General features: G+C 42.5%; 1 protein-coding gene across 29 annotated transcripts in view; it reads right to left on the bottom strand.

Annotated features, from left to right (window-relative positions):
- The window catches only part of Btrc (beta-transducin repeat containing protein), a 169656-nt gene that overhangs the window by 30496 nt on the left and 127108 nt on the right, over positions 1-12052 (bottom strand). The gene's annotated exons all lie outside the window — the stretch shown is intronic.

The raw sequence follows: 12052 nt of genomic DNA, 5'->3' as shown, positions 1-12052 counted from the left end.
AACTTGTATCTTTGCAACTGAATTATTCTTGTTGCATTTACTATACTTGATATTTGTGAACCATGATCATGTGGAAAGCCTTACAAATAGCAGAGCAAGATGGTAAATCAGGTATACTGTGGGAGACCAAGCATCCCTTTCTACAAGTTCACAGACATTCCTAACCTATGGTGACGCACAGATTAAAAACTGGAAGCAGGGCATATATAATCATTACTAGCAAGCAAAAAGTTTAATTTGCTCTTTCTTGTATATAGCAGTTAAGGGACAGGTAGATAATCAGTTGTTTACACTGATTTTTTTTTAATTGTCAAATAAGCTTTCCACACAAAGAAAGACCAACCAATATTTACAGACCTCATTGTATCTTTGCAGATTAAGTCTAATAACTCATAAACTCAAGTTAACATTTCCTTTCCAAAAATCCTATTTTCTTGGTCATCAAAAAATTAAAGGCTATACTTTTTAGTAACTAAGGCATTTGATAAATATTTACTGAGTGTCCACAACTTATATACCACTGTTAAAGGGGCTAGGAATACAATAATGAACAAAACCAGCAGAGCACCATAAGGAATGTGTATTCTCCTTGAAGAGGTGCATATCACTCATAATATAAGTAGCACTGTTGAGAGAAGCAGAATAAAATCATAGAGAAGGACTGGAGAGATGACTTAGCAGGTAAAGGTACTTGACACTCAGCCTGGTGACCAGAGTTTAATCCTTGGAATCCACATGGGAAAGAGTGAACCAATTCCTATGAGCTATTTTCTGACCTCCACACACGATCTGCAGAATGTGTGCGCGCGCACACTCAGACATAATAAATAAATGTAAAAATAAAAATGTAAAAAAAGAACAGAGAGAGGGAGTCAAAATTATTAATTATTACGGCAGGCAAAATTCTAAGATGATTGCATGAAGACTGCCACTATATGATGTGCAGGCAAGTCTTGTGGATCTCTATGAGTTTGGGGACAGCCCTATCTACATAGTGAGTTCCAGGGCAGTCAGACATAGTCTTAAAAAGAATCCTATTATACATATACCTTCCCTTAGATCAAACACTATTGTAGGTGCTGTTAGGTTTAAAATAATGACACAATCAGTTGACCTTAAAAGAGGTTACAGAATTGAAACTGGGAGTGCACACCTGTAATCCCAGCACCCAGGAAGCTGAGGAACGATTGCAAGTTGGGCTTACATTATGAGTTCTAAGCTGGTCATATAAAATTATACATTTTTTCTCAAGAGGTGAGATCTAAATATATGAGGTTTTCAGGGTTTTTTCTTGAGATATACTTTAAAAAATTTTTATTTTATGTATATGAGTACACTGTAGCTGTCTTCAGACACATCAGAAGAGGACATCAGATCCCATGCCAGATGGGTGTGAGCCACCATGTGGTTGCTGGGATTGAACTCAAGACTTCTGGAAGAGCAATCAGTACTCTTAACCACTGAGCCATCTCTCCAGGCCCCAGAGATTTATTTTGTTCCCTCCCCCCCAGGGTGAGTGCTGAGGAGGAAGGTAGACAAGTGACAGAGAGAATTTGACCCAGCTCTAAGTGCTAAGAACAGCTGCTGCTGAGAAGCACCGAGGCAATCAAAGCCTTTAGGTTTTCCTGTAATGACAAGGGTAGTCTGCTACCAAGAGTAAGGGGTGAGGAGTTCCCCAGGAGCTTCTAGGTGAGAACTTGGCTGGTTAACACACTGATCTCAGCTTTATGACACCTGAACTGAGAACACATCCATGCTGGGTCACCCTTCCCATCTCTAGAACCATAAGCTAACAATGAAGAGTGTGTCAGAACTTGCCATGTTGCCGAGCGAGCGTGGTGGCGCACGCCTTTAATCCCAGAACCTGGGAGGCAGAGGCAGGAGGATTTCTGAGTTTGAGGTCAGCCTGGTCTACAAAGTGAGTTCCAGGACAGCCAGGGCTACAGAGAAACCCTGTCTCAAAAAAACAAAACAAACAAACAAACAAACAAACAAACAAAACAAAAAGCCCTATGAAACTTCTTGAAGAAAGTGTAGAAGTCTTTGTACCCTTGGGCCAAGGAAAGAATTGAGAGAGGTTGCAAAAGCAACAGACTTAATAAAAGAAAGAAATTGAACAAATCATAATGTGACTTTCTCTTCCCCTCTTAGGAGCTGCGGGAGCCGCGGGTTACGGTGCAGACACGGCCAAATCCAAGAACCACACCACACACAGCCAGTCCCGCAAATGGGACAGAAATGGCATCAAGTAACCCTGGTCACAAAGCTACGAATCTCTTAAGGGGGTTGATCCCAAGTTCCTGAGGAGCATGTTCTTTGCCAAGAAGCACAACAAGAAAGGCCTGAAGAAGATGCAGGCCAACAATGTAAAGGCAGTGAGTGTGTGCGCAGAGGCCAGCAAGGCCCTGGTGAAGCCTCGGGCCATCAAGCCCAAGATGCCAAAGGGCCCCAGCCGCAAACTCAGCCGTCTGGCTTTCGTCACCCCAAGCTTCGGAAGCAGATATGAAGCTACATGGCCAAGGGTTGTGGGCTCTGCCAACCGAAGCCAAGGCAGGGGCCAAAGCTCCAGCTAAGGCCCAGGCTTCAGCTCCAGACCAGGCTCCCAGTGGTGCTCAGGCCCCTGTGAAGGCCCCATAGAAAAGGCTCCTGCCAGTGTGAAGACAGAAGGACTGCTGTGACACACCTCCCCACACACTATCTGCAGATGACCAGTGTCCTATGCTGTTTTGACAAATAAACTCAGGCAAGATCTGTTAAAAAATAAAAATAATAAATAAATCAGAATGTGCTTATGTGTGTGTATGTGTGTGTGTGTGTATGTACTTGGCATGGTGTTTATGGAGGTCAGAAGACAACTTTTGGGAGTCTACTGCATGAGTCTTGATGGGTGGGCCTGTGGAACTTGGATTTTCAGGGTTGACAGCAAGCATATTTATCTTTTGAGCCATTTTCGTTAGAAACTGGGGGAAATATTTGCAATAAATGTATTTAACAAAAGATTTGAGAGTACATGTAGAAGTCTTAGGACTCAATCATGAGGAGATGAATAATGCTAATTGTTTCTTTATTAAGAATATACCAGGGTTTTTGTTTGTTTTTTATAAACTGGCAAAAGATGGGATACACCATCAAAAATAAACTTCTGGAATGTTAGTAATCAGACAATAAGATGTTCAACATTTCAAATCACTATATCAATTACAGCCATGAGATATTACTATACATGAACTGAAATGAAAAAGACTGGCTATTTGGAACAATTGGCCTCTCATACATCACAGTTGCTAATGGTAAATGATATAATTACTTTGGAAATAAGTTGACAGTGTTTTATAGAGGTAAACATAGACGTTACCATATTTATCTCCTAAGCACAAAACACAATTCTATACATTAATGTTATTGTTTCAGCCTTCATAACAATCCTTCAGTGTCATAAGACACAAGTCCATCAAGAGAAGAACGATAGTAAATCGTAATGCAAGCACACAATGAAACACTTAGCAACCCAAAACAAGGATGGATTCCAGAACACATGACTACAGAAGCTAGGCGTGAGCTCGTCCAGTCCATGAGTCCACTCAGATGCCACTCTGGGAACTGCGAATCTAAACTTTACTTCTAAAGTAGATTAGTGGCTTCTTTGCATGGGGGTGGGAGGGAAACCAGCTGGGGAAAGGTACGGGGGTTCACTGGGGCCATAGGATCTTCTTGTTACAATAGCATGCAACTGACAACATTTATTGAACCAAATACTTAATGCCACCACGATATTAATTTCATTTATAACTAACACTACATTTATAAAAAATCCCTGCAGGTCTTTGTTGTTCCGTCTCTTCTTTGACCATTTTCCCATACAGATTTGTCTACAAATGTCTGAAGTAAACGAAGTAAAATTTCCATTTGAGAAACTGAAAAATCCACAAGGGTACAGTGAAAAAGTTCAATTATTAAAACAACCAGAAGGTTGTATATTGGAGTGCATGAGGAGAGAGACGAGAATGGTTGCTTGTGGCCGCAGAATTGATTCAGCTTTCCCAACAAAAGCCTGATGACTCAAGCATCCTGTTCAAATGTCCGGGAAAGCTGACAAACAGCCTCAGCTTAATGATAACAGCAGCCTCCTGTCGCCCTGTGCAGCTCTTCTGCCTTTCTCTCTGCAATGAACAGTTGTCTCCAGACAAAACTCGAATGACACTGTCAGGTGACAAGCACACCAAATGAAAGGAGTTAAGTGTTTGTGGCTCTGTCTTCCAGTTTAGGCCTAAAAGGCTAAGGGCCTCACCCCTGAAAACACATTATATATACCGCTTTCAAAATGACCACGAATGTCTCTGCAGCTGCTGCCTAGGCCAGGAAGGGAAAATATATTCTTACAGACATCAACTGGCTTAGCCAATAATATGGCATGTGTGGACTTTACTAGGTGTACCATGTAAAAGTAACATCATGGAGTACATCATGACCAGGACTATGAAATGAAACACATTTCTAGCTTACATGCAAACCCTGCTGTAATCAACCAACAGGGAGGGTAGAGGAAGTGGAGAAATAATGTTTCGGACAAAGGACGCCATTAAGAATTATTTTGAGGGGCTGGAGAGATGGTTCAGTAGTTAAGAGCTCTTCCTAGCACTACCACATGGTGGTTCACAATTATCTGTAATGGGATCCGATGCTCTCTTCTGCTGTGTCTGAAGACAGCAACAGTGATACTCATATAAATGAAATTAAAAAAATCTTAAAAAAATTAATTATTTTGAGGATAAGGACAAAATGAAGAGACTGTTGATGACTAGTGAGATGCAAATGATAAAAGATATCTAAGGACTCTGTCTGGCTTTGAGAGAGACTCTAGCATCAGGGACTATGGTATGTGGAGGGAAATAATGGTTCAGATAAGGTATTGAGTTAAGATTAAAGCAAGCACCAACTGTGCTGGGGATTAGAATTCACCTACAAGAGACGGAGCTAGACTTCTGATTAAGGCTGGAACCTGAGTGCTGTTCAGTACCTGACTGGCTCTGTGGTAGGGTGCTCTGAAGGGTAGGCTAGCAGCGGTAACCGCTGAACGGGAACAGAACACACATTGCTTTCTCTGGGAAGGCCGGGGAGAAAAAACAAAATAAATATACTACCCTGAGAAACTGATATGGACGTAAAGTAAAATAAGAATAAGGCAAAGCACAGAGTGAACAGCTGGACTTAGCTGGGGAGCGAAGGCAGATCCGCAGAAGGGGCATTTAAGCGGAGATGGCATAAGACTAAGTTCTACCCAGGCTAGAATCTTAAAACAAAAGTGGGAGGAGCTCGGAAAGACAGATGGGAAAAGAGTGAGGGTCACATGCACAGCTGCAGGGCAACCAACAAAAGGTAAAGTGGTGAAAAATGAGAGCCTGCTGAGGGCTCAAGGCCATGGGAAAAAGTCTGGACATCCACTCGCGTTTAAAGGAGAGCCATATTACATATTGGAGCATCTTCTGTGCATATGCCCAGGAGTGGTATAGCTGGGTCCTCAGGTAGTATTATGCTCAGTTTTCTGAGGAACAGCCAAACTGATTTCCAGAGTGGTTGTACCAGCTTGCAATCCCACCAGCAATGAATGAGTGTTCCTCTTTCTCCATATCCTCGCCAGCATCTGCTGTCACCTGAGTTTTGATCTGAGCCATTCTGACTGGTGTGAGGTGGAATCTCAGGGTTGTTTTGATTTGCATTTCCCTGATGATTAAGGATGCTGAACATTTCTTTAGGTGCTTCTCTCAGCCATTCGGTATTCCTCAGCTGAGAATTCTTTGTTTAGCTCTGTACCACATTTTTTAATAGGGTTATTTGAATTTCTGGAGTCTAACTTCTTGAGTTCTTTGTATATATTGGATATTAGCCCTCTATTGGATGTAGGGTTGGTAAAGATCCAACCAAAGAGTACACATGGAGGGACCCATGGCTCAAGCCACATATATAGCAGAGGATGGTCTTGTGAGATATCAACAAGAGGAGAGGCCCTTGGTCCTGCGAAGGCTCTCTGCCCCAGTGTAGGGGAAGGCTAGGACAGGGGCACAGGAGTAGACAGGTTAGTGAGCAGGGGGAGGGGGAAGGGGAGGGAGGTTGGAGGGGAAATGGGGAAAGGGGATAAAATTTGAAATGTAAATAAAGAAAATATCTAATAAAAACGAATGAATGAATGAATGAATGAATGAATGAATGAATAAATAAATGAGAGTCGTGGAGGTTCTGAAGTAGTCAAACATGAGTGATGCCATTTGCTGTGCCATGGAAATACACCAGCTCAATCACAGAGAACAGAGCAGGAGCTGGTGATGTGAGGATGAAGGAAGACCAACAATCCAAGAAGAGGTGAGTATGGTGGCAAGGATTAAAAAAGCTACTCAGGAAGTGTTAGGAAGGGGTGTTATTCTCACAGAGAGGCAGAACAAAGAACAAGTGGAGGTTTACAGTCTCAAGGGTGGTTGTAGTTGCCAATGGTTGTAGTCACAGCATTTAGGAAGTGGACCTTGGAAGTCAAGAGTTTCAAGGCTATTAAGTCTTGTCAAGAGAGATGGGAGGTGGGGAGAAGAGAAGTAGGAAGAGTAGGAAGAGAAAAAAGAGACGGTGAGGGGAGGAAAGAAGTGTGGGTTAGAATATTCATTCATTTACCCACCCACCCACCTACTCATCCACCCACCCATTCATTCATTCATTCATTTGAGAAAGGGTCTCACTATGTAGCCCTGGTTGGTCTGGAATTTACTACTTAGACCAGGCTGGCCTTGTATTCAGAGATCCACCTGTCTCTGCTTCCCAAATGCTCGAATTAAAGGTGGGTACCGCTTCCACAGTCCATATATAAAACACACTTCTTTGAATATAACCATTTATTTCTTCCTCAGAGGAAGAACTGATACATTAACCTGGACAATAGCAGAACCAGGGTTACAGGTTCTTGCTCCTGTGGCCAGGAGAAACAAGTCCAAACTTGCCAAATTCTTATTTGTTTTGTTTGTGTGGTTTTGGTTGTATAGCTCAAGCTGGACTTGAATTTGTGATCCTCCTGCCTCATCCACCAGAGTACTGGGAATATAGGCATGAACTACCATGTTTGGCTTGCCACAGTTCTAGGGAGAAAGGCAAAGCTTTTTGAAGGCCCACACTATAGTCTCTAGAGGCTACTGTCAGGTTTTTGTTAAGTAAGAATCTAAAAACAATGATTCTTTTTACTTTCGATGTCTTTCACTTGCTTCTTTCCTAAAGTGCCTTTTAGAAAAGAGTCAATGTTGTCTTGGTTGGATTGAGGGGAAATGGAACTGTCTGCAACTTGATCAGTCTGGAGAGACAGGGACGAGTGAGCACGCCTAGGGAAGGAGATGGTGGAACAGGGGCTCAAAGCAGTTCTGGAGCCCCAGAGGGAGGGATGGGAGCAAGGGAGAGAAGCCCACAGCATCAGAGCAAGTTTCTAGAAAGGAATTCATGAGAAACTGGAAGTGGTTGGGCACAAACCGAACAAGCAGAGGAAGGTAACAAATGCTCAAAAGTACAGTCAAGCATGACCTTCGACCTTCCTACTGTTAGCTCATAAGAAGACAATCGCTTCCTGTGACCAAAATATAGCCCTTTCTCTTGTTACTGGGATTGGGAATGAGAGCCCACATGAAAGCAGAGCGCTGAATATACAGACTGGGGTACACATCCCAACCGAAGTAAACACCTCGGCTCTCAGTGGATTGAGTGTATTAATATTGTAACAGCTTCTACTAAATATGATTACATATTAGGTGAACTCATAAATATGTCACATCTGATTAGTGAATGCAGAAGACAGGAAGGGGCAGATTTGTCAGCAGAGAGGACGTTCACATTAAGAATCTGACTGATTTCTAATAACCAGCGAGACAAAGCTTGTGATCATTCCAAAGCTTTTAAATAAAACTCACGAGGAAATGAACACACAGCATCTCACTGTATATGATTATTTAAAGACTAGACATTTGCCAATCTTCTATTCACTGATGGTAGGAAAAGCCATACATAAAATTCACCCAAGTCAAAGCAAGGCCATTTTGACAGTTTCCTGATGTTTACTGTAGTTAAAGGGACAAGAAAGCCACTTAACATTTTTAAATTTAAAAATTCTTGTCTCTGGTGGTCTCTGGCATTCGACTTTGTAGCTTCCACAGAGATGGGGTTCTTTTGTTCTAAACCAAGGAACTCACTGCAGCCTAATTTACTGCAGCACTATTATTACAGCCGCTAACGACACACACCTCCGAGGCGGGCAAACCCACTGATGTAGACAGTGCCACCTTAAAAGGGTTTTTTGGTTGTGTCCTAGTGAGGGGGAAAAAAGGACATAATGTTTAATTATAAGAAATGATTGAAATAGGCACAGACATACCCCGGGTGCCTCTGCACTGCAGCGAGCTCTAAACTTGTTATCGTTAATGGTTTAAATTTCACTGTGCTAATCATTTCAGGACACAAGCCTTTCTTGATAATCTAATGAATTATTCCAACATCCTTCAGCAAAAAAAAAATCCTCCATGACAGCACTAATTACAAGCCGTTGTCCCAGTGCTTATGTAAAATATGACAGAGCAGCAGCTTAGGGAATTGCAGAAAACTGCTTCTAATTTCCACTGAGAAACTGACAAACACCTCTCTTTCATCTCTCCCAGCTCTCAAGTAAGATTTAACTTTCTCATTTAGTTAATTACCGAGTGAGGATCATCATTTCCCCGGATCGGAGCGGCACAGAGCCTTTATCGTGTTAACTTGTGAACTTGATCGATGGCTGCTGCTAAAACTTAATAACTTCACCCCCTGGCAAATTGTAAGATAAATATAATAGGAGAAACTCTGACAGTAAAAACCTGCCAGAAATGAGCGCTGTGTTTATGTTTCTTTGCAGGCAGCAAAAAAACAACCGACAGCTTATTACTGGTTGCGTGTTACTTATATTTAAAAGACTCCAGGCAGTTAACTTTCTGCGTACTGTTAAAACTTTGCTCATGAGATGGAAAAACAGCACAAGTGTTGCCAACTTGGGAAGTAAGGAAGAAAACACAGGGAGAGGGGCAGCACCAGGGACCACATACATTGTGCAGATGTCACATTTATCATACAAAATGTTTAAGCAGCACAAACAGGCACAATAGTCCTCTTAAAAGAATTCTGGCCTTCTGAAACACTGTAGAACTACAGGGGCAAGGCCCAGAAATTTTACTCACTCAAATTTTTTCGATGACCATGGGTCCATGCCTGAAGAATTCAATTAACCACAGAATTCCTCCATCTCTTCAAAACCCCTGCAGCTAGAAAAGCACTAACTACACCCGTTAATCTCATGAATTTGAGTGAAGTGTAGCTTGGGAACAGCCTGATCTGGGCCTTCCATTGAGCCTCGCACTCATCTTCTACACCTAAGACAAGCCAATCCAGGAAGACATTTTCTGATGAACAGTTCTCTTTAGGGAATTTGAATATAAGCTTGGAATTTTAGCAGTTGACGGAGGGCAAGGTCAGTACACAGCGCAGTCACAGTCTTTATAACCAGCATTATAAAAGACAACAGACAAGGACTAACAATGAGGTATAGACATGGAACACTGCAACTGCGTGTGGTGGCTCATGCCTGCTAGCCCAGCTCTCGAAAGGCAAAGGCAAAGACTGGAGAATTACTGCAAGTTTGAGGCCAGCCTGTGCTAAAAGTGAGGCCCTATCTCAAAGCCCATCAATCAAATAACAGAATTAGCATTCATTAATGTCTGTTCCTGCCACCTAATGACTGAACAAAAATACATGTGTATATAAATTGTCAAGGCCACTCGTAACACAGAAGCATTAGAGGAAACAGTATGAACTAAATTTGGGGAGTAGATAATCAGGAAAGGTCTCGAAGGACGTCGGGAGGTTAAGCCTCATGTTTGCAATTGTATTTAGCTCCCAATTATGCGCTGCAACAGACCAATACACTAGAGGCTTAATGCTGCAATCCAAAAGACCACCATTTTGAAAGCTGACAAACTCTGGAAAACTAAACATTAAAGCAGCAAACAAAATTCCTCAGTGCTAGAGAATCAAATCTAATTATTCTGTTTTGCTTTCACTTTCATTATATAATCTATCTGGGGATTAAGGGCTGGGAAGATGGCTCAGTGGGTAAAGTGTTTGCTGTATAAACATAAGGACCTGGATTCAAACCTCAGAAATTACCACAAAATAAAAATAAAACCCCAGAAATTGTGAATACTGATAATCTCCAACATTGGCGGTTGGGGAGATGTGCAGAAACAGGAATATTCCTGGGGCTCCTCGGCCAGACAGCCTGGCCTACTTGGTTAAATCCAAGCTAAGGAAGGGGGAGCCATCCTTGGGGATCCCACCTGAAAACCTCCCGAGGATGAGCATGCGCATGTGGTCCTGTGCACACACCGGTTTTCAAAGCCCAGAATTTTCACTAGAAATAGACAATGTCTATAGATTATTTTTCTATTATGTTAAAAGAACAATTAGGAGCTACAGCAATGATAACAGCACTTGCTGCTCTTACAGAGGACCTGGACTTGGTTCTCAGCACCCACATGGAGGCTTACAACCATCATAACTTTAGTTCAGGGGATCTGATGTTCTCTTCTGACTTCTGCACATACCAGGTATACAGGCACATAGTGCATACAGGCACATAGTGCAGACACACACATTGGCAAAACACTCATAACACATATTAAATAAATAAATAAATAAATAAATAAATAAATAAATAAATAAGAAACTTTCAAAAAAGTAAGGTCTGGAGAGGTGACTCAATGGCTAAGAGTACTGACTGCTCTTCCAGAGGTCCTGAGTTCAATTCCCAGCAACCACATGGTAGCTCACAACCATCTATAATGGAATCCCATGCCCTCTTCTGGTGTCTGAAGACAGCAACAGTGTACTCATATACATAAAATGAAAAAAAAAGTAAAAAAACTATTTGTCGATTATTTGATGAAAGTGGGGAAGGGAGGGTGTTTTTATGACATCTAGGATACTTTTTCCTTAGCTGTAAATGAATTAGAACAAGCAAAATCAATTTTCTTTGTTGAACCCTTAGAAGTCAAGATCTGACTTTGGAATACACAGAATGCTAGGTCATGGTGATTGTGGAAAGGAAAAGGGAAAGGGGAAATGGGCAACAGGAAGGAGGGAGGTGGAGAATGAGGAGGGAGGCATCAAAAAAAAAAGGGGGGGGGGAGAGGTAAGAATGGAGTGAAGAACAGTGTCTAAATGTGACTGGGAGAAATGAGATGGAGGGCTCAAGTGGGTGTGCACGTGTGAGAGAGCAGAGACCGACCGGTGAGGAGGAGCCAGAAGGGTTAGGGGAGAGACTGGGAGGGCAGAGAGATGGTGAGCAGGGAGAAGGAATGAGGACAGAGAGACAGAGCCGATGAGGAGAAGGAAATAGGCCTGACCAAGTGCACAAGGATCTAGAATGACCACCTCCTGCTCTTGAGCAGCAGGATGCGCTGTGGACAAGGAAGTCCTCTCCCACACGGTGAACAGTAGACACCAGGACGGAGGGGGATTTTGAATACTGGTATTTGATGTCTCAGGCAGAGCAATAAAGCTCAATTGTCTGGAGTCTGGCCGATTCCTCTCTGTAGCTTCCTGAGGTGCAGGCTGCTCCTCTGGGTGTAAAGTGATGTTAATACCACCAAATATCCTAAAGCCTTGGTGATGCTGGAAGTTTAAACTAGGAGTCTTCTCTGCAGCTTCATCTTCACGTCCTTGCCTTCCTTAGCATCAGAAAGTTAAGTTCTGCCATAAGGTCCTGCCTGCCGTGAGAAGCAGGGACACAACTCAAAGTGTATGAGGAGAAAGCAAGGCAGTTTACACAAAGCAGGAAGCCTGTCATCTTCATGCTGCGACACTTGGGGTTTTGGTTTTTCGTTTGTCTATGACAGACAGTGACTTGGTATAACTTGCTCTTAATCTAAAGCCTGACTTTGAGGGTGGGGGGGGGGGCAGGCTTTCAAGAAGCCAACTCAGCTTTCTAGAAGAAATTCAACTCTTTCCA

Source organism: Mus musculus, chromosome 19 (assembly GCF_000001635.26).
Source record: "Mus musculus strain C57BL/6J chromosome 19, GRCm38.p6 C57BL/6J".
Lineage (NCBI taxonomy): Eukaryota > Metazoa > Chordata > Mammalia > Rodentia > Muridae > Mus > Mus musculus.
Note: the sequence above shows the minus strand (reverse complement) of the source record. Positions and strands in the feature narration are given on the sequence as shown.